At 40.7% G+C, this 21898-nt stretch overlaps 1 long non-coding RNA gene across 5 annotated transcripts; it reads right to left on the bottom strand.

Moving 5' to 3' along the window:
* Positions 1-17220: 17220 nt before the first annotated feature.
* Positions 17221-20599, bottom strand: LOC120753139 (uncharacterized). 5 transcript variants are annotated; one of them, XR_005700983.1, is made up of 4 exons: positions 20505-20599; positions 20061-20167; positions 18341-18681; positions 17221-18243 (listed from the first exon to the last, which is right to left on the bottom strand). It is a non-coding gene; the product is annotated as an uncharacterized LOC120753139 (long non-coding RNA). The 5 variants fall into 5 exon arrangements; XR_005700986.1 differs by lacking the exon at positions 20061-20167 and adding an exon at positions 19631-19725 and having other exon boundaries at positions 20505-20595; XR_005700985.1 differs by lacking the exon at positions 20061-20167 and adding an exon at positions 19631-19703 and having other exon boundaries at positions 20505-20580.
* Positions 20600-21898: the final 1299 nt, after the last annotated feature.

Below are 21898 nucleotides of genomic sequence, written 5' to 3'. Positions count from 1 at the left end.
TGGGAATGGGAGAGAAAGGTGGTCAGTAAGACTGTGATGAGATGTTACAGAGCCCTATGACAAGTGATCCTAATCATGAAATTTTAGAAAAATTCCTGGTTTGATGGGTTTTTTAATATATTCAAGCTCTAGCTAATTTCACTCTTCCCCCCCCCCCCCCCCCCCCCCCCCCCTCCACTGGACATTAATACAACTCTTGCAATTGATTTGAAGGACCAAGATATGCATTTTTTATACTTTTATTTTAATGCTTCAGTGGTGGTGGTTTTGTTGTTTTTTTTTTTTCCCCTGTTAACAGGTTATAAATGCATATGGGTTTGGGAGAGTTTGGAATAATAGGGAGTAAAATGGAAAGTGCTCCTGGGAAATCGCTTATTTATATGAAGCTGATGAGAAAACAAGTGTTTTATGGGAGGGCCCTGACTCTTAGGGGATATTTGGCTGGGGGACAGGGTACTTGCTGGAGCACACATTTAGGTGTGTCTGTTATTGCACTGCTTTGTGTTGGGAGTGGAAAAACACTGTCTCTCAGGCACTTTTTATTAGATACTTTTATATATTTTTTTTCCTCTAAGTGTCAGCATGTGTTGGGCATATACAGTCTGATTCTGTGGACTTCTGTGTCCAGAGAGTTCTGATATCACTGAGCCATTACAGTCTAGACATGGAAAATACGTGTAAAACTGGCAGCTTGTCTAACACAACTCGTTTCAAGGCTCAGCAGGTGTAAATGTACCAGTAAAAAAGACTCTAGTGCCAAGAATATCTGTAATTGCTACACTGGGTGTGATCACATTTGAGGGAGCAGAGTCATAGAAATCATAGGAGCAAATGACAAAACAAAAATGTTCCAGAAGATGAGGAAGACTCAGTAAAAAACCCCCAAAATTTACTATTCAGTGTCTTGATTTTCTAAAGGTAAGTGGCCAATACAGGCCATCCCACGAGGTGCTCAACTCTGTGTTACTGATAATATCTCAACTCACCCTACAGTAAAACTTACTGTCAGAGTAATTCAAACCTGTGATTTATTTGACACTGTAAATGCTTTAAAAACCTTACTAATGATTTTAGAAAAAGACATGCAAACAAGCAGAAAAAATGAGCATTATTCAAAGTCAATGTGGGTGTGATGCCTTGACCCATTTAGAATATTAAGAAATATGCTGCATTGAAGTATTGAATATAAATTTTCATTATGTGTTGAGTGGCCAAAAATATCTTAAGAGCCTTTTAAGGTGATTTATAATAACATCTTTTCCCCAAAAGTGGGTCAGGGCTTATGTAGTCTGCATTTCCAACATGGGTCCCTCTTAAAAGGAAAATCCCAATGGTGCAGAAGAAGCTAACACAGCAAAAGAGTCCAAATCCTGTATTTTGTGATGTCCTTTGACCTTGATCTGCCTAAACCCAGAGCAACACCCGCAGGACCTGGTCTAATACATATTAATGGCAAATTATCTTGAAATACTTGTCTTCAGTGCTGCAAAAGTGCAATGACGACGATGATAGTGCTGTGTACTGGCTCCTTGCTTTGCCTCCTGATAAAAACTCCCTGTTTCTCACTAAAACAGCAAGAGGAGGTGATAGGAGGGAGGCTCCAGATTACTGCCCAGGACATGGGGTGGTGTAAGAATAAAGGAATAATGTGCCCTGAATGTGACATAGCAAAGCACCTAATGGGATTAGCAAGGGTGAAAAGGGAAGGAGTGAGCAAAAGTTGCCACAAGATTCTCCACCTGTTCATGTAAGACCTTAATTCTTGTGCCTGTTATTAGTTGCAGGGAATTATAAAGTTGTAAATTACAAGGTAATTTGATGAGCTACAGCTGCGTGGACATCAGATACAGGTTGAAAGTGTAAAAGTAAGATACTGAGCAAATAAGCTTAAATAATACCTTGTTACGCAGCTCACATCTCCCTTCTCAGACTTTTTTTGTAATGTTATTTCCAAACACTAAGTTTCAGGAGTGTTATCTCAGTAGGCAAATATTCAGGTATTCCAAGACATTCTAATACACTGAGGACATTTACTTTAAGTCTTTTTTTTTTTTTTCCCCCTCTATAAGGTGACAGTGGTTATCTCTTGAAAAATTGCCCAATCTCTTCCCTGTTTTATCTCCAGATTACCTCTGAAAACTGTATCATTAGAAATTGTAATTAAACTCAAAAAGTGACCAGAATAGTAATTGACAGAAGACTTGGCATCTGCAAAATGGGACTTGGATGCTTAGATAAATGTGGTGGAACAGAGCTGAATGGCCCTTCACACGAGTTCAGAGCAGTGCTGGTAGGTGTGATGTTATGTAACACACCCATTAAACGTGCCTCATCTGGGAAGACGAAGGGGAAGTGTTTTAATGAGTCAATCTAAATTGCTGAAGGAAATGGCCATAATGATGGAGACTTGGGAAATTATGTGTGCTTAGATGTGGGACTGCAGCACAGCAGAGGAGGTGGTGGCTCTGGCTGTCACACAGACCTCCTGCGTGTTGGCTCAGATGTGCTTTCCGAGGCTTCTGTGCCTTTGCGTTTCATCCTAGAACCACTTCAGTGTCAGTAAAATGGAAATTAGAGATCCTGTCTTCCAGAGCTAAAGGGAAAAGCGGACTGCAGACCAGCAGACTACAGTTTCAGGCAATAAATGGTTTCCAAGCTCTTCACTTCTCATGCCAAACAGGAGGTCTGGACACTGCTAACCCTCTCCTCCTGCTCACTGAACAAGAAGGTTCCAGCAAATGCAATAAAATTAGGTTCCTGATTTTCATTCCTTTAAATTAGTCTATAAAAATGTCCCTCTGTTAGGAACTCTGTCGTACAGTCAGGTATCAACTTAAGGCACCCAAATTCTTTATTACCTCTTCTCTTGCCAAATTCATCTTGGTCCTGTAAGGTCAAGCACCCTTTCCCAGACAAAACCCTATACTAATGAGAATGAGAAACACCAGTTTTTGCACCACAAATTTAAAGAGATGGAAGAAAAACCTTTCAGCCATAGACTTTTCTGTACTGACAAGAGTAGACTCAAAATTATTTAAGTATGAGAGACTAAAACAGTCACGGTATTGCAGCTTTTCTGGGAAAGCTCATTTTAATGGACCTCCATATTCACTTATGCACAGAATAAGCTCGTCTATGAATAGCATTAAAGGACTTAACTTTCTGTGGATTTCTGTCCTGTATTTTCTATACAGATTCTCCCCAAAATCTTAAAGTACCTCCAGCTTTTATTGTGCCAGGTTCCTGACCCCCCTCACGGCAAGAAATGAGCACGTGCCACACAAAGCTTGGCTTTGCCAGTTGTCCTGCTAATACACATATGCTGTCAGACCAGCTGGCTCTTGGCAAGCAGCAGAGGTAAATGTCAGGTTCTTTCCTGTCCCTTGCTATGAGGAGAGCACAAAACTGTCCCTGAACAGCACAGTGCAACCAGAGTCCACTGGCTCAGTTTTGTTTCGACAGCCTCCAGTGTGGTAAAAAATTAACAACAACAGAAGGGTCAGATGCAAGGGGGGGAGGAAGGAAGCACGTTGCTCTCAATTTCTGATGAGAAATTTAAATTTTGTGGTTTTCATTTAAGTTTCCCTGTCCTAATCCAAGTGGGGTTACACAACTGATGAACTGTCTTAAGAGCATTTTTTTTTTCTTCTGTCAGTAAAGGTGCATTTATTTCTTAGTAGTGAGAAATGAAGGGACAGATCATCAGATGGGAGAGAGCAGTGTTACTCCATTCAAATAAGATTTATATCTGGCACTTGCTGGTTCTGGTCTGCTCATCTGCTTGTGTGAAAGGAAAAGAAATCCTCCTACCTGATTTTATCAGGACTATCTGGTTAGAGATCAGATTGACCTCCTCCACCATTCACCTTAAGAGTTTTTAGCCAAATCAGGTCCATCAGGGGGTTGTGGAATAGTGGGGGAATTGTACTCTGGCATTTTTGGGGGGGTCATGCACAGGGGGGTGAGCAAGGATGAATGTTACTCCCAGATTGATCATGATTCTTAAACATGGAAGAGAAAATGTGTGGAAAAGGTTTGCTGTAGGAAGAAAAAACAAATGAGGAATGCTCTTGCTCCCATGGACTGGCCAGGCTGGACAAAACATCCAGGATAAATGTGGCTGCTGAGCAGCCAGTGACACCACATGAGAAGAGCTTTAGCGGGAGAACAAAAGTGACTCTGTTTTATCTTTACTGCTGATTAAAGTCTGCAACTACTGTAGCAACAAAATTATGCACATTTTAAACAAAAGCCTGCACCGTGTCACAAGCAAGAAAAACAAATCACAGGGTGCAAGGCAAAGCTTTCCTCAGAAGCGCTGATGTTAACTCAGTCCCTCTCCCACAGTGGCTGCAGTGTCATATGAGCTGGGGACTCACTGCCCTGTGCCAAGCAGTTGCCAAAATAGAGTTGTTTAACCCTTCCCTTTGCTTAGATGAGCCACCAGAAGTACCAACCCTGGGGCAGAGAGAAGGGGTTTTAATTGATACCTTCAGTGAAAGATAGGTTCATCCCAAAATGCCTCACCAGACCCCACACCCCTCTAAACCGAGCATAAAATACCAAATCCAGAAGGCCAAACAAAAAAAAAAAAAAAAAAAAAAAAAAAAAGAGGAAAATAATCTATGGCATCCTGTTAAAGAAAGCCACTCTGCAGAAAGGATTTAGTACAGGGAAAAAAAAAAAAAAAAAGTCAGGCATAGTTTTAAATAAGTACTACATAACATAAGGAGGTCTGGAGAAACTCTAGAGGGGTTTGCTCAGTATTAAATGATGATGAAACATCTGTACATTCCATCCATCACCGAGTAGGTGAAAGAACATTTGATTTGGCAAATTACAGAGAGGCTTAACCCTTCAGCTTTTACAGAGGGGGAAAAAAAAGAACAGGTTACACAGCCTTAAAAAAACTCAATTTTTCTTTTGTGTACACAGAAGCAAATTTATGTACAGCCTTTTTGTGTGTACAAAGCTGTTTCTGAACAGGTAGTCATAAAAATATCAGTTGTTCTCCTACAATGAAGAGCGTTCAAATATACCAAGGAAATGTGTTTTATTTAAAAAAGAAAATCATTTAATTAAAGATATAAATGCAGATTTAGATCCTGCATATAAAGGCCTTGAGATTTTACATTGCCAAACTCCAACCCGTTATTTGAGCTGTAGTCCCAGCTTAAATTCCAAATCGTTTTGCCATCCTAAAGCTCGTGGATAACAAAACATAAATAAAACAGACCCACAGTGAATCTTTTCTATCCTGCTCCATTTCATATTGCTCTGCTCATGTTTATTAACCCTTCAAGAAGCACCTTTCTTCACTGTGCTTCTACCGAAGCAATTAGAGGATAACATCTGGCCACAAAACCCCTGCTAGAGCAGGCAGCTACAAAGGGCCACCTAATTTGGGGAGTTTCCACACTCATCCACAAAATAACAGCAATCCTGAATTTTAAGCTGTCATAGAATTGTGCAATGGTTTGGATTGGAAGGGACAATAAACACCAACTAAATCCAGCCCCATCCATGGGCAGGAACATCTTTCACTGTCCCAGGTTGCTCCAAGTCCCATCCAGCCTGGCCTTGGACACTTCCAGGGATCCAGGGGCAACCACAGCTTTCCTGGGCACCCTGTGCCCGGGCTCAGCACCCTCACAGCCAACAATGTCTTCCCAATAGCCCATCTAACCCTGCCCTGTGTCACATTAAGTTATCCCCCAGCCAAATGTTTGAACATGAGCCAAACGTCAGTCCTAGCCCAAGTATCACTAATTCTGTCTCTAGAAGCTGCTTCCTTACATCTCTTCAAGATCCAAAGTCCGTTTTTTGCTCAAGCTGACATGAAACTGCTGCTTGAAATTCCCTTTCATTCTGAGCAAAGGCCATGACACAGGGCCAGGGTTGTAGCAAAGTCATTTTGGGGAGCCCAGAAGAGCACCCCCTCAAAGCAATTGCCAGCTATTTTTTCCATTTCTACCCTGTTCAAAGTTCAAAACAAAAGTTACTTTGAGAACACGAATCAGGGTGTAACATTGCCAAAATGCACGGCTAAGCAAGAAATGTCATTCACTCAAGCCATCACCGAAATGTTTCTAATTACATCCCTGACTAATTACATTACTGTATCCCTTTTAAGTAGTGGTTTTAAAAGTAAAACCCTTGGCTCAGAATTTTTAGGCAATTCTTCCTATCAACTTGAACCAACAGTGTTTAATCGGGTGATAAGTTTTCACACAGAATTGCTGATTATAGTCCCAAACCTGCAAAGTGCTGCAGGATCAGAGGGGGAAGGGATAATAAAAATAATAAAAAGAATGGAGTGGATAATTTCATATTCAGCTAGGAATAATTAGTGCAGTTATTTTATATGATATCCTAAGGATATACTGAAACTCGCTGTCCTTTGTGTGATACCAGAAAAGGACACTGCAGATCCCAGTTGAAAACAGGCCAGAAATCTGAGATCATTGCTCCTCACCAGCATTTCTGCCACTGAGTGGGACATTTCCATACAGCTGGAAGTCCCGAGTCTCCAAAAGTTGTCATGCAATTCAGCTGAGGAGCATTGGAGACACAGCTAATGCTGTTCCATTATCTTTTGTTTCTTAAATAATTTGGCTCTGATGGCGTGAAGAAGCCAAAAGTCCCTGGCAGTGTCCAAGGCCAGGCTGGACAGGGCTTGGAGCAATCTGGGACAGTGGAAGGTGTCCTGTCCATGGCAGGGGGTGGAACAAGATGGTCTTTAAGGTCCCTTCCAAGCCAAACCATTCTTTGATTCCATCATAGCTTAAAATTCGGGATCATTGTTATTTTGTGGATGAGGCTGAAAGCTCCCAAAATTTGGTGGCGCTTTGTAGTTGCCTGTGCTGGTGGCACAACTACAACCAGTTCTGTTTGTTGTTCTCTCCCACCCTCATCTTCCACGTTCAATCATCTCAATATTCATCAAGTCATTGCATACTGATGGCCCAGAGGGTTTGGGAGCTATTTAAAACACACCAAATGTAGCAAAAGGTGTCCAAACCCTCTCCAACATTTTTCAGGCCCTGAAAGTGACACCTTAGCTAAATTTTCTGATGTTTAGTGTCTTGCAAAAGGCCTAAACTAATGGGTACAGATAAATCCTTGAAGGAATACTTCATCTCTTGCCAACATTCTTGGCAAAATTTATGTTCTTGTTAATAGTTTTGTACTTAGACATTAAACAACCCTTAAGTGCTCCCACTTGGCTGTATAAATAAGGTTTTTATTCATGTGAATATTTCTGTTCAGCATATTTATTGAGAGATACCTGACCCAAGTTTAAATCTGGAAAGGACAGGAAAAGACAATTTCCATCCTTTCCTGGCATTTGGTTTGGACTAGAAATAAAAAATCCACACTAAGGTCCAAATATTTTTGTGGCAGGTGTTACACAAACCCTAAATGGAGGCATCATTGCCCAGCAAACTTTATGGATTAAAACAAAAATACATGAAATTGGACATGAAGTCTGAATTTTCACATAAGCGAATATAGTAAGGTATTCAAACATTTTAATCATTTATGTCTCTGAGTACAGGAAATTGTTCTATCAAATATTTTTGATGAATATAAAAAGAAGCTGAATCACATCAAGCAAAATATGTGCATAATGTTTCAAAAAAAGGATAAAGCTGAAAAGGATAATTTCAAACTAAAATTAGTGTTTAAAAAATCAATTTCTTTATAGTAAAAAATAGAGTTTAAGAAAGAATTTTAATTACTTTGTGTAAGGTCAAACAAATACTCTTTCAAGTCAAAATAATTTAATCTTCCTTTTCATTTTTTGCCAGGCTGACTAGAAATGAAAGTAAAATGAATTATCAGAAGAAAGTATTTCAGTCCACGGAAAATAACAAAAACGAAATGAGGCAATTAGGCATTTTTAGTATTTTTATTGCTGTTAATGCAGGGTAGAGGTTGGAAGTAAACAAGCAGCAAATGGAAAATGTGAGTAGGTTACATGAGGAAAATGAGCTGCAAAGCAGGATTTAAAGAAAGATAAGGTAACAGATGTTTGGATTTTAATGTGATACTTCTACATTTGACGAGCAGTCCAAGGGACTGCGGAGATCCAGGATAAATTGACAGCTGGACAAAAAATTTTGAGAATTCTGTGAAAGGTCGGAGTTCTAATGGGTTAATGGATCAAAAATCTGGGAACCGCTGGGGTGCAAGCACAAAGGCAAGAAACCACTCCTTGCTGGAGAAGTGCACTGGAGGCTCCCGCTGAGCCTTCATGATTTGGGCAACTTTCCCCAGATTTGGGGGTCTGGCTCTTCTCAAAACCAGCGAGTGACAGGATGAGAGAAAACAGCCTCAGATTGTGCCAGGAGGTTTAGACTGGATATTGGGGGAAAATTCCTCACCCAAAGGGTTTTCCAACCCTGGCACAGCTGCCCAGCGCAGTGCTGGGGTCCCCATCCCTGGAGAGATTTAAAAGCTGTGTGGGTGTGGCATTTGGGGACATTGGTCACTGGTGGCCTTGGCAGTGCTGCCTTAAGAGTTGGACTCGATGACATCAGAGGGCTTTTCCAACCATAAGGATTCTATGTAAGAAGCACCAATACAAAATGTCACGGATATCAACGTGCCTCATTTGCTTTCCTCGTTTTCTCATCCAGTTTTCCTGTCAAAAGCCCCAGTGGCATTAAGCCACCCTGGATGGTACATGAGGCACAAGGTCCCAGCTCACTTTTCAAAGTAGTTCTTATTTGCCAGAGGGGAGAAAATGTTTAAAACCCTTATTTCCAGGACTGTTTCTGTGCTACCTGAAATCTACTCTGTAATCTGTCTGTTATTTCCCATTGCCACCAGGGTCACACCTATGTGGAAAAAAAGCCTCGGTTAAGAGGCTGTTTTGCTTCCTGTATTTCAGATGTTCAGAGTTTGACATTGTTCTGCTGCTCTGTGGACAAAGATTATAGTGTTCAAAAGCCATGCTCGCCCCTGGATAATTTGTTTGTCCTTATTACAGTAAATTTGTATATTGATCTTTATTATAGTATCATCTAGCAGGTTGTTTAGCGTCCACACTCTGTCATGCAGGGCTCTGCACAGCTATGAGGGAAGAATGCAGAGTAGGTATTATACCATACAGGAAACAATATATTATATTTTACACATGTGATTTACATTTATATGTAATAAAGAATTATGTGTGTCTGAACAAGGAATTTTCCTTATATCCAACTGACTGTAGCACTTAGAAAATATTTTTTGGGTGTGTGGGGTGGGGTGTTCTTTTTCCTATTGCCCTTTCATGATCTCTTTTTCTTACATCATGATTTCTCTCTCACATTAATTTTGTTGGCAAATTTCTCAGAATTTCACTGAGATGAATTTTTCTGCCTATTATACGCCTCTACTTTTTTTTTATTATTATTGTTTAATAATCTCACACTTGTTAGCATTTGGACGGATATCATAATAGCACAGCAGCCATGCTGTTTTCGTTGGCCATTTCAATGAAGAAAAATACACTGTGACATAATAAATGGACATAGAAGAGAAATTAAGTCCCATTTCTCAGAAGAACATCTTAAAGTGAGCCTATATATATAGGCTTAAGTCATCTAAATGACTTGATGCATATTTTTATTTTAGTATCTGCAGTAAGATGGATCCCAGCCCATTAAAACTAAAATTTCCAGAAAGACAGGCACTCTGATGTATCATCTGTCAAGGTAAAGCGACTAGGAACCTCTAACTGATATGATGGATTTTCACTTTCCTACTTGCTTCAAGAAGGAAGAAAGTGTGGAGCTGAACAGCTGGTAACATTTGCTAAAAGATTATGGTGCTGAGATTCTGATTTAAATTTGACTTTTTGGTCGTAAACACATGAAGCACACATGAAATGTTCTTATTCCTTAGCATATTTTCACTTGAAATGGGTGATTCAACTGCTTCCTCTATAAAACCTATATAGTATTAAAGAGCAAAGAGGTCTCCAACTGAAAAAAAGAAGTATTTCCTGGAAAAGGAAACCATGCAAGAGGCTTAAAGCTTTCTCTAGGGTAGCTGCTACCACCTTCTGTAAGACTGTTGAAACACATGTAAATGAGAAGTTTAAAAGTATAGATATAGGAATATTTGGCAATATAATGAGACCCTTCCCTACATTGTCCCCTTTAGGCTTAGAGAAACAAAAGTATTTCCTGGTGTACATCTGCAGATGAACCACATGAAAATATCTCTGGCTGCTTCCACCGTATGATGTAAATTTGGAAATATTTTAGAAAGGATGTGAAACAAGCCCACAAGCTGTCACAAACACTGTTAGCACCTCTTATACGTGCAAATAAAGAGAGTAGCCCACGTATTTGCGGCCTTTCACCAATCAGGATGCAAATTCTACGAGATGTTTTGGCAAATTTCAGAGGAAAATACTGGCTCACTAAAGCCAGACCAAGACCCTCAAACCCATTCAGTTAAAAGCAAATCAGTCAATCAAGTCATAGTGTTTTCAAAAAGCCATCCAGAAGTGAAAAGCTGAAGCAGCATGAGAAACTCTGATAAAAATAAATTATAGAGTCCTTTAGTGGAAAAGACATCTAAGATAATAGAGGAAGACTATTTTAGTGGTTTTCTGAGAGGAGTCTGTAAACAAAATGTGAGCATGATCCATCAGAACTCTGTAAAACCTAAATAAAATCTGGATTATAAATGGGATAAGTGATCAGACAGCACCCCTACATCATTTATCACCAAGAGCTTTCAGTGATAAAAAAGTAAGAGCAATAAAAGACTGATTTCACAGACATTCTGAACGCTTTGGTGAGGTGGCCTGATTCAAGTCAGAGAGTAAAATTAAACCAGGGAAAATCATACAAATAGGAGAAGAAAATATGTCAGATATTTCAGATATGACACCACGCCTTGCAAAGTAGTGAGTCCAAAAGAGTGTTTGGATTTATAGAGGTCTGGAAAGCCTTCTTTACAGCCAAAGACTAAACAATATTGATTTGTTTAGTTTATCTGAGGAAAGATTATGATTAAGTCACCTTCTAATCTATAAGTAGGCACACAGAGAGAAGACTTCTGATAATGGAAAGCTCTTTAATCTGGCTGACAGAAGCGTGGCAAAAGCCAATGGACAAAATCACTTAAATCATTTTGGAAATGAAACACACATTTTGAAACCATGGGGGTTCTGTGTAACAAATTACTAAAGCAGCTTATTGATTCCTCCTATTTCGAGTCTTTGGGGATGTTTTTCTGGAAGAGCTGTCAAAAGTTACAGCCTTGATGCAAGAAGTGCCCTGTGAAAGTGCACGAACTGCACCAAGTTCAAATTAAGTGAACATGTTGGTGTCTTCTGATTTTATAACCTATGAATTTTCAATATTAGGCCATAGTTATGCATGTCTGTAGCTTCTGAGATAAGTTGTGTTGTCCTTTGGGGAAAAATAAAGCTGATAGTTGATAATTCTATTATTTTCTTTTTATTTAATGACATCTCCCAATCTAGCTGGCTGGTTTATGCCTGCTGGAGAGTTGGTGTTATTTAATGCTTCCCAAACATATGTCTCTGGGCTTCATTTTGTACACTACAGCTCACAGATTCTAAGAATTAATATCTTGTATCCATCATTCTCCCATGCGCATCACTTGTTGGTTTTTTTCTTTTTTGGGGGGGGATTGTCCCTGATATTTTTAAGAAATCCAGAAAACTTCCTAAATACTCTTGTAATCTTCATTTCTGTGATATGTTGGGTTGTCTCTGCATCTATCGCTGCAGCTGAAGTTTTGGATGTGGTTTTAGAAGTTTCAAGTGGGACCAATCTCAGTGGGAATATTACAGGATATTGCTCAGAATATATATTGACAGATCAGTTTGTTTATTGAGTAAGAGGGAAGAATTGGACAGCATTTTCTAATCCCAGTAAATTATAGTTGATTTGTTTACTAAAAGGAATCAAGACAGGCTGATTTCACAAGTGCAAAGGAAATGGGGATACCAAGCTATAAAGGGGGTGTGTGGAGGGTGTCATAAGTTGTGCTCATCAAGCACTGGAGGACTTGAGCAGAGGTTTTGTAGCAGAAATGTTCAGGGAGGGCACATCAGTCCTAGTAAATAAAATTGGTGAGAAGAGTTTTTTGACCAAAAAAAAAAAAAAAAAAAAAAATCACCTTTTTTTATAATGCAGGAACTGGCAATAATTTTAACGAACGGTTCTGCTGGCAGGGAGTGACTCACTCCGGCACAGTAAAGACTTTGTTGTTAAAAGTACTTACACTCACATTAGGGGCCTGAAATCATCCCAGACATAATGGCTCACTTTGAAAGAGCAGGAAACATTAAACAGATTGGCCAATCCAGAGAAAATAATCATAGGAAAATTTATTGAAAGGCAGTTCACCAAATAGCATATCCTGCAGTTAAATCCAGTGGGTTTTGCTCTCCTCATACCAAGTCTCCAGCCTGTGATTTCTGCTCAACAGCATGACTCTGTAAAATAGGTCTTTCCAAGACCATAAAACTAGGAGAGATTTTGGGGCAAGGACTGCATAAAGATAGAAGCCACAATAAAATCCTTGTTCTGCAAAGCGGAGGGAAACCAGTGCAGCAGTATGATTCATCCTCCTTAACTTCAGCCATCCAAAAGGTAGGTGTTGAATCAAAGTTAGTCACTCCTTTTTTGTCACTTGTGGAGGAAGATGTGTCCTGCCTGCTTCAGATAACTACTTTGGGAACTGCTATTTAGAGACACTTTCCTCTCTCCAGTGCCTTGGAGGATACCCAAGGAACAGCCAGCAGAAAGCAACATCTTCCAACCTAAATCTAGACAGGATTGCTCTATCTCTGGGTTGCCAAGAGAAGCTGTGGCTGCCTCTGGATCCCTGGAAGTGTCCAAGGCCTGGTTGGACAGGGTTTGCAGTGTCTGAACTAGTGGAAAGTGTCTCTGCTCAGGGCATGGGGTGGAATGAAATGATCATTAAGGTTCCTTCCAACCCCAATCATCTCAAAGTCCCTTCATAAGGCCCACTGTGCTGAAACCAAGGCTCTGAAATTCACTCTCTTCAAGGTGTGTGCACAAAAGTGTGTTGGTTTCAGTGCATACACAAGGTTCAGTGAAATAGCTAAATAGAAAGAAATCAACAGATAGCCAAAGTAAAATTTACCACAAGACCCCAAGAATCACACTTGGCATCTTCAGCCCATAGCAAAAAAACCCCAAATGCCCCACATTCTGAATCCCAGTGAATTGAGATGAGGTAAAAAAATTCTGTTCAAATGAGATTATTTAACCAATATACTGTGCCAGCTGCTGAGTGTTCAGGGGAAAAAAAAAAAAAATCAGCAATGAAAGTATAAAAAAGGAATGAAAGAGAAGTTCAGATTGGCATTGGATTAGATTGTCATGGGAAAGGAACAGGAAAACTGTGGCATCATGGGGGCGGTTAATAAACCACATATGCAGCACTTGGGGGCATGGTTTAGTGGTGGCTTGGGCAGTGCTGAGGAAATTGTTGGTCTTGATGATCTTAGAGGGCTTTTCCAACTTAAATGATTCTGTGATTTCCCTTTTTACAGCTCTCTGCTTCAGAATGATTTACTGCAGGGTTTGTATTGATTTACAATTATTAGACAGTTATTGTAATTTATGTTGATAAAGTAATAAGGGACTACGGAAAATATTTATTAAATATGAGAAACTTTGTAGCATTTGGACATTAATCAAAGTTGATCATCTACAATAGATGTGCTAATAAACCATAAGTGAATATTTAACCTGCAAACACGATGAAAAACTGATAGATTACCTCCTTCAGGAGCAGAGAGACTTTGTGGGAATTTTGAATTATTAAATTGTGACACAGTACAGGATTTAGGAGTGGGAAGCAAGTTTACTGTGAGATTTTCTTTTTTAGTTCCTGAGATCCTGATAAAAAGAGTGATGGAACTAATTTTGTTTCTTGTTGATTTAAACATTAAAAATCCCTGGGTTTGCAAAAACGTTAAAAACAGTTGTAAGAGTGAGTCAGATACTCTATTGTATAACAGAATCATTGGCCTTCTTTGATTTTAGTGCAGAAAGCATAATAAAAAAAGAAAAGCCCTCAGGAACTCAGGCTTCTCAGCACTTTGTTGCAGATGTCAGAGAAAGAAGTATGAGGGGTCAGTTTAGCATTTGCACTAGTGACCTGATTAATTGGAGATTAAATGATCGTTTGTTCAGCAAGCGGTGCAGAAGGCTGGGCACACTTCCCTGACCAGCTGAGCCTGGCTTTGCTAGGCACATCTCCAGGCTAGGGGACACTTCTCATGCTCGCCCTGTCCTTGGAAAGGTGGAGGGATGCTGGAAGGGACACTGCCTGGAAAGGAGTTAATCCATTAACTCCTCCTGGTTGATTAATTTTCTGCTTCAGCTCATTTTAATTCTCGTTCTGCTGATTGTTTCCTTTCAGGGAGGGCATTTGTGGAAAGGTTATCAGCTTCTTGGAAGGACATAGCAGAGCCTCCAAGCACAAACCTAGCCCACTTTTCCAAATAAACAGCTACAGACAAATCCTGGCTTCATTGATGGGAATGGAAGTTTTCAGAGAATGCAGAATGGTTGGGGTTGGAAGCAACCTCTAAGATCATTTAGTGGTAGTCCAACCACTCCACTCAAGCAGGTTTTGAATATCCCCAAAGAAAGAGACTCCACCACCTCTCCAGGCAGTCTGCTCTACTCTCACAGGAACAAATGTTTCTCTTCATATTTAGGTGGAACTTCCCGTGCTTCAGTTTGTGACCACCGCCCATGGTCCTGTTGTTGAGTACCACAGAAGAGTGTGGCCCCTTCCTCTTGACACCCACCATTAAGATATTTGTATGCGTTGATAAATCCCCTCTCAGGTGTCTCTTCTTGTGGCTGAACAGTCCCAGCTCTCCCAGCCTTTCCCTGTAAAGGGAAATGCTCCAGTCCCCTCCTCATCGTTGTAGCCTCCATTGGACCCTCTCCAGGAACTCCATGTCCCTCCTGTCCTTAGGAGCCCAGAATTGCAAACAGCACTCCAGATGAGCCTCAAAAGGGCTGGGCAGAGGGGCAGGATCACTTCCCTTAACTTCCTGGAAATTCTCTAATAAACCCCAGGATCCTGTTGGCTTTATTGGCACAAAGACACACTGCTTGTCATTGACACTTCTTATCCGCCACCACCCCGGGTCCTTCTCCCCAGAGCTGCTCCATCAGGTCACCACCAGCCTGAGCTGGTGCCTGCGGTTGATCCTCCCCCAGGTGCAAGACCCTCCATTTGCATTTGAATTTCAGAGCTTTGCTAAAATTCAGAGGTCCTTTTTTTTTCCTTTTTTCCCCTTTTTTTTTTTTCCCCAACAAAGGAATCAAGCACCAATTACTTTTTAGATAACATTCCACTGCTAAAATAAATTAAAAAGTACCGGCTCTACCATTATCTTAGTTTTTTAAATATCACAGGATTCCAGAATGGTTTGGCTTGGAAGGGACCTTGAAGAGCATCAAATTCCAACCCCCTTGCCATGGGCAGGTGTGTCTGGTTCCGTCCCGCACCAGGCGGGAGATGACCTCTGGCTAGCTCGAGTCAACCCAGCCACAGAATGGTCCTGGTTCGTTTCGGCTTCTCGGCTTAGCAGCTGGACCCCAAAAGTGTTGTGACAGCAACAGCAGCACAAGAGAAAAGGCTGGCTCTCAGCTTAGCAGGTTAAAAGATGTTTATTAGCTCCAGAGTTGAGGAGCAGAGAGGCTCAGACCTCCGAGACTGAGACGCTGAGAGAGTTTTTTCCTCCCTCCTACCCCCTATAAGCGGGGGCCAGGTTCCAGGGAGTACACAACAAAATAACAAATCAGGGAATTCAGGGGGTAACAAGGTGTGCCCACCCCCAAGCCTTGGACCACTAAAATCCAAAGCTAAAGGAATTCCCCCCAGGGGGCCTATCACCTGAAGCCCTCTCCCTGAGATTTCGCAACCTGGGAGGGCCCCTGGAGAGACAGGCTGCCCCAGAGCAAGGTGGGTGGGAGGACTGACACAAAACACCTTGTTATACAGAAAACACAAAAAGGGTTACAACATTGAGGATACAGTGAAATGAACCATAACATAAACTTCTTATAAAAACCTAATAAAACAGTTCTGCACCACCACAGGCAGGGACACCTTTCACTGTTCCAGGCTGTTCCAAGCCCTGTCCAGCCTGGCCTTGGCCACTTCCAGGGATCCAGGGGCAGCCACGGCTTCTCTAGGCACCCTGTGCCAGGGCCTCCCCACCCTCACAGGGAAAGATTTCTGGTGCTCAGGGTTATTCTTCCCCAGGTGCAGGATCCTGCATTTGCCTTTCTTTGAGATTCACTGGGTTTCTCTTCACCCAGCTCTCCAACCTGTCCAAGGTCCAGCTGGATGGCCCCACAATCTTCGGGTGGATCAGCCTCTCCTCCCAGTACTTTATCATCACCAGATGTGCTCAGGGGACTCTGTCCCTTCATCCAGGTCACTGCTGAACAGTAAGAACAAGACTGAACCCATCACTGGCCCCTGGGGCACACCACTACCTCCAGGCCTCCAGCTGGACTTTGTGCCACTGGTCACAACGCTCTGGGCCCAATGAAGATGGTCAGCAAAGACCAAAATTTGGCCTTAAGCAAAATGTTTCAGCTCTGAGTGATGTGTGTGTTAAAAGCAGTGAAAATTGGTTGTTTTTCAATTAGGACTGAGGAAAGGAGGAAATGGGCCCTGACGCTCCGTGGTCAGTATGGGTGGGACCTGCAATGAAAATACAATTGCAGTAGAAAACTGCTTTTAGCAGGAGAGCCTAATGGGAGGTGTGAAACATTAAGCTTCGTAGATAGGGATCCTCACTACACAGAAGTTGGTTATGATCACCAGAGGAAATGGTAATGTTATGGCAGCTACCAAGGAGGCATACGATGCATTATGAGAAAGATTAGTCTGAACTGCAAAGGCTTCCCTTAAACTATCTTAATTAAAGGTCATTCAAAACTTCCCCCAACATCTTATCGAGATCGGCTACAAAAGTACACCAAGTGCTAAAAATTTCCTCTGTGATGTTTTGATCTGTTTGAGCCATTAATATTTAGCTTGTGTCCTATTTGCAGATCAGAATTGCCCGCCTATGGAAATGGAGCTGTTGGAACTAATTATTCCATTACATGGGATGATTATTTTGTTGTTCCCCACCACTCCACACCACCAGACTATTCTGCTTGCTCACAGAAATGAGTCTTCTCAAGGATTTTTATTTCCCAATCACAATATTGATACAAAATACATTCCATCCTTCCTAGGTATTCACGGCACACGCTGTAACAATCCATCTGTTACCAACACCCTGCTCTGCAGAATGTTTAAACTGTGTGAATTAGGAGGAAGAATGGGTAGGATTTCTTTCGTTAACTATATCTGTGATTTGCTCAACACACTGGGCATGGGAGGAAGGAGAAAATAGCTTGGCTGATGTGTAGGTTTTTAATATTTTTGACTATTATTTTTAATATTATCAGCTGTGCTGTCCCAGCAGAACTTGTAATAACAGTAATACAGCCAAACATGGCTGTTAACAGAGCTCTGGTCTTAAAATACTTAAAACAGAGATGTTCTGCTATAGTTTCTCTGAGGACCCTTCTCATAGGCGTAATCAATGACAGAGGTACAACCTGTCTTTATTACATCCTGTCAGCAGCGCTGATGTTTCCCAGGACTTTTCCCCCACCACATTTGTATCCAAGATTCATCTGACTGTGTCACTTGGACATTCACAGATTTACTTCTGCTGTTCAATGTAAAGATGATGTCAATACCCAGTAAGAGATGAAACCGTCTTTCACTTCATACTACGTAATAAATCAACTTATAGACCAGGGAAAATCTGCAAAAGATTATTCTCTTTATCCACAAGACCCACATATCCAGAGCTTCCATTTGTGTGCTAGATAGACTGGAGGGTGGTAGTGAGAAAAAACCCTGTAGGTATATTCAGCGATTTTCTCCTTGGCAGCATTTAAAAAGGAAACAAAAGAAGTTAATTCAGTACATGCTTCAATGTGGTAAATTTTAGATCGAAATGCTGCTTGCCCCCAACATTTTTATGAGTTCCAGGTGGAAGTTCTATGGCCTCAATGATTCAGCAATATCTGGAGATAGCACAACCCATCAAAAGTGCAGGAATTATCCCGATCCTTCCTGTCTGCTGCCAGTAGAATACACAGCCAGCAACTCCTGAAGTCTCCCTCCGGCATTTCTCTGTTGGATTCACATAACATGCCAAAGAAATGATTTTTCTCTTTGATTACTGCAGTAAAATAAAAGGCACTGAAAAAGCACCATCTCAGAAACTTACCTTGCAGTTACATGAAAAACCCAGCTCCCTGTATAGAAACGTAATGAGGAGGGAGTCACGGTCGTTACTCCTTTTAACAGCACTTTAGAGTAACAATGCCATTTGGAGACCCTTGCAGCAGGAAAGTCAGGAAAAGCAAGTCAGCAATCAACTCCACAGGCCAACAGGCTAAGATATATCAACTCCAACTTTAGTGCATTTGGACTCTGCAGAAGTTCCCTGTGTTGGCTGAAATGCAAAGGCTGGAGCGCAGCAAAATTTTTCTGTCCCGTTGGCTTTTTCTATCTCTTTCCATCTGGCAGTGACTCTTAGCAGTTAAAGCAGGAAATGAAATTCTGGCTCTAAAGGTCCAAAATAGAATTATTGTCTTAAGTAATGATGAAGAGAAAAAAAAAAAAAAAATATATATATATATATATATATATATATATACACAGCTTTAAGGTACAGGTGCTTCAGTTTTACTAAACCAATTTAGAATTAGGCAACTAAGCACCTTTCAAAAGCTTACAGATCCCTTTCAAGTTCTGGTCCTGCCTCTCCCCAGCCCCACTTCTTTTGGATTTCTGAGACAACAAGAAACATCTGTGGGTTTTTGTAATGCTTTACTTTCAGCCCTGCCAGTTACGTGCTGTTCTAATTAGAGTCAATGAGAGGTGTGGGCTTCTACTTCCCATGTTAAAACATTATCAAATGAAACAGAGCGTTTTATTCCAGCCTTTTTACTTGATTCAGCACATCACAGGTGTGGTACTGAAGCTGTGAATGTATTTTTTGAGGCCTGGAGAGGGAGAGAAGAGGGAGCTGTCCTAGTGCATTACAACCATTTAATTACTCTGGTTTTACAACAGGTCTAAGTGGAACAAGCAGAAACTGACCCAGGGAGCACAGTGACCTCCCAAACAGCACAGGCTTGGCTATGCAAGGCAGTAGCTACCAAAAAAAAAAAAAAAAAAAAAATCCTTAAGAACTAAGGTTAACCTCAGCGCAAGAATTTTGTATTTAGCATATTTTCAATACAGAAGGAGGACATTTGAGGTCAAAATCTCAGGAGCCCCTGTTTAACACTTACTATTCCCCTTTCCACCACCTCTACCCATTCCTGCTACTAGACTTGGCTGGCTTCACACCGCACTGAATCGGCAATTTTTTCTCTTTGCATTAGAGAACAAATTCAAAAAACAGCCATGTGTATCATGAATAGAAAGGCAGGGAGGGGATTTAAATCAGCTGGGAAATTCCAAGGCTGGAAACACTTGTTTGTAGCAAAGAGAAACTAATGGTCCTTACTGAGTAGCACAATGTTCAATTCTGCTTTCTCACCACTATTCCCCATCAAACAGGGCTGCAGTTATATATTTGTCTGGGGAAGGATAATGAAGAAACTGTGAGTAGAAAACAAAGAGCTTGTCACCAGTCAAAGATTAGCCCATGTTGTAGCCCAGACATTTCCCTGCAAGCAATATATTCAGCAGAGCATAAAACTACATTTTACTGTTCAAGGTGCATTCAAATACTGAGGCGATAGCAGGGAAATACACAACTTTTAACAAGACAGCAAAATAACTTGGATTTCTTATTTGGCTGGGAGATTAATTTCCTCAGAACTTGCCAGATGTTCTGGAGAAAAGCAGATTTCTGCCTAGAGCTGTTTGTCCCATCAAAGCCCAATGGTCTGACTTGTGTCAAAAAATTGGGAAGGCAATCCCAATTTAGATACCAGGTGCCTGCTTTGGAGATCCTTGATTAACTTGAGAAAATCCAGCGTTCTGGCGTTCAAACAGCAGTGAAATTACATCTGGAGGAAGATCAGACTGGTATTTTGCCCTGCAAAGGGCCATAAATGTCAGTCACATGTCACACATGACGTTGGCATTTATCTTAGCGTGTCAGTAGAAGAGAATAAGTGGTGAAATATAATTCAGTATACAAGAGAATTGCTTCTATATGGCTTTGGGATGGTTTCTAATTAATTATTCAGAGGGAAAAAGAAACCCCAAAAAAACAACTGTTGGTTCCCAAAGGAAATAGAGAACAAAGTTATTTAATGAGCTGCCATAAAACACAAACAAGTTCAGTTGGCATTATGCAGATAAGCTCATAGAACTTTTTCAAGATAACAGTTTAAAAAGGGGACGTATTTCAGAAGTTCTAATAACATTACCTCACCGTCCAGCTGTTTATATTGTACTTGCAGCTTCTTTGAAAGGATGCCAAAATAAAGTAAATTTGAATATTATCTGCAGTGAGCTTCTCTATGGAATAATCACCAGACTGCTTTTCATTATACCACAATTATATCATCAGCATCTAATGATCAGAATGCAGAGCAGCTGATTATTTTCATAATGCAATTACTTCATTACATCTTAGAAAACTCAGCTGCATGCAAACAGTTCTCTCCAAATAACTCATTTGTCTGATTAATCATCTGACGGGAACTCCTCTCCCTCTTGCCCCCTTTTAAACGTTCACCTGTTTTCCCTGTGCTTCCTGTCTAACTCGGTCATTACAGCATTAATCACTCAGGAGGAAAGAGGAAGATGGGCTCTTTCTCAAAATGTACAGACAGAGCCAGATTTTCCAAGTGAGGCCAATGCAGTTGTTCACATAGACTTGCCCTCGTTACTTTTGGTGTGTCCAAACCTCGAGGCGTGCATATAAATCCGGGATTTGTGCAGGGGTTTCTTGGCTGGCAAATGCAGATGGCTAACACGATGCTCCCTGGTACACTTGATGTGTCTGGTGGGTGTTTTATAGGCAGACATTTCCAAATAGCTGAATTTAACCCTCTGCTCCTCACTGTCAAGAGGAATATCTCTGAGGCTTTTGCTTGTAACTGCTGTCTTTAATCCTAGTGGAGCAAACCAGATTAAAAAAAAATATAAAAGGCTGCAGTGTTTGATTGTTCAGCAGGATTGTTTATACAGAGATGCTGGAATAAAAATAATTAGCACTTCTAGGGACTTACAGCTGTAGATCTGGAACCTTATTTGGGGAGAAAAAAAAAGAGTTAGGCTTACATTTAGTCTGTTCCTTTTGCAAAACTCAGTGACTCAAAGAAAAAATGTGAGGGCCAATGTAAGTGCTTCTTTTTTGTTGTTGTATTTTATGGTGCTTTGCTCAAGTTCACAAATCCCAAATAAGAAGGCCAAGGAAGATCACACCTCCAGACTCCTAATCCCTCTCCTGACAGATAACCACAGTACATTATAGGATCAATCACATCCTCAGAAAGGGAGAACTTACAAAAGAAAATATTTTAGGCAAATCTACTGAGACCTAGACAGAAGAAGAATGATATTTAATTGAAAGAGAATCTGAATTAAATGCCCATATGAGAAACAGACTTATGAGATTGTAAAAGAAAAATTATTGTGACAATTATAATGGCAATAACAATACCATTAGAGATAGGATTCTTATTGTAGAGGCTTCTGTCATTTTGGGCAAGTAATTTATTCATTTTCATTTCCATAGACTAGTATGCTGATAATCAGCTTTACTCCAAAGGGTTTTTCTACAATTTAGAAGGGGAAGAAATTTGTAAAATTTCAG

This window comes from Hirundo rustica, chromosome 5, assembly GCF_015227805.2.
Source record: "Hirundo rustica isolate bHirRus1 chromosome 5, bHirRus1.pri.v3, whole genome shotgun sequence".
In the NCBI taxonomy this organism is placed as follows: domain Eukaryota; kingdom Metazoa; phylum Chordata; class Aves; order Passeriformes; family Hirundinidae; genus Hirundo; species Hirundo rustica.
This window is presented reverse-complemented; position numbering and strand designations above follow the sequence as displayed.